This window comes from Triticum aestivum, chromosome 3B (assembly GCF_018294505.1).
Source record: "Triticum aestivum cultivar Chinese Spring chromosome 3B, IWGSC CS RefSeq v2.1, whole genome shotgun sequence".
Taxonomy (NCBI): domain Eukaryota; kingdom Viridiplantae; phylum Streptophyta; class Magnoliopsida; order Poales; family Poaceae; genus Triticum; species Triticum aestivum.
The window spans coordinates 830,840,802-830,842,592 of NC_057801.1; positions in this window are offsets into that span (position 1 = coordinate 830,840,802).

Sequence of the window (1,791 nt, forward strand, 5' to 3'; positions counted from 1 at the left end):
CACATGTACACACATATACACACACACTACACACACATATTTTTTTTACTTATTTTCTGTTTAATTTCTAATGTTTAGATGAATTAACTAGAACTATCTAGTTTATTTTTAGAATGTTAGAAATATTATCATCGATGAATTAGAAATATGTTAATGTTTAGTTCAACTAGTTGAATGAATATAATAACTAGTTTATTTTTAGTAAATATAATGCTTAGTTGAACTAGTTGAATTAATATATAGAACTAGTTTATTTTAGTAAATGTTTAGTTGAACTAGTTGAATTAATATATAGAACTAGTTTATTTTTAGTAAATGCTTAGTTGAACTTGTTGAATTAATATATAGGACTAGCTTATTTTTAGTAAGTAAATGCTTAGTTCAACTAGTTGAATTAATATATAGAACTACTTTATTTTAGTATATGCTTAATTAGTTTGAACTAGTTGAATTAATATAACTAGTTTATTTTTAGTAAATATTTAGTTGAGAACTGAGCATTTATTTAGGAACTTAATTAGTTTGAACTAGTTGAATTAATATGCACTTAGAAATGTTAGTACTCAAAACGTGCGACCAATAGTGATGGTATTGAACTACAGTCACATCTATTTAGGAATGATGGTAAGATATTTACTATTTGTCCTCAGTGCATATTTTGCATACATAATTTTTTTGCTAAACTTTCATTGCTAAGTATATTAATTAAATACTATACAATGTTCTTCAACAGGGACTCTCAATGACAGTTGTGCCTCAGGGGATCGAGACTAAAGGTCAGATGTCAATTGTTAGCTTACGGCCAAGATATCCTGCATTGCACATGAATGCATTCAGGATTTCTAGAAGCAATAAATGCTTAATAGTGAAAGATTGGAGGAAAATTGTTAATGATCGCAGAGAAGTACTAGGGGGCAGCAATGAGAAGCGCAGCCCACGATTAGGAGACAGGTTCATCGGCATGCTCCAGTATGATCAATCAGGAGAGCTATACATGTTCTATGCTATTTTACCAAAGAGAGAGTAGCTAGCAGGAGTGATTTAGCTAGTTCTTCATGCCGCTCTTAATTAGTACTTGTCCTTTCATGTCCGTGTTCTTCGTTCTGAACTTAAGTGATTTGCTTTTGTGGTGTTATATATATATGAACGCTTATAATATCATGACAATTATGTTGAACTTGATCGATAATATTTTTGCTTCTGGTATACAAGTGAATGTTTATTCTTTAAGCTAGTAGTGCTGGTGGTGATTAGATAGCTAGTTAATTATTATATCATTTAATGAAAGAAACCGCAGATTAGTTTCAGCTGGATGAATCCTACCTAGCTAAGTGATCAAGTATATGCCATATCCGTATATATTATATAGTTGATCAAGTATAATATGGATATGGCATATACTCTAGCTAGCTAGCTATATATAGAGATATCCAATAATGCATCCAGTCGAAACTAATCCGTGATACTTTCACCTAATGATTTAACAACTCAATATAATGTAAAACAATCACTAAATTAAATTGAAAACACAAAATTAAAGAAAATTTAAAAAAAACACCCAAATATTTAGTACCGGTTGGTGTTACCAACCGGTACTAATGCTCTCCACGCAAACGGGCCTAGCTCGTGCCACGTGGTGGCACTTTAGCCACGGTTCGTGACGAACCGGTACTAAAGGCCGGGGACCTTTAGTCCCCATTCTTTAGTACCGGTTCGCCAACCGGCACTAAAGGCCGTCACGAACCAGCACTAAAGCCCGGTTCTGCACTAGTGAGGGTTCGCCCCCGAGTC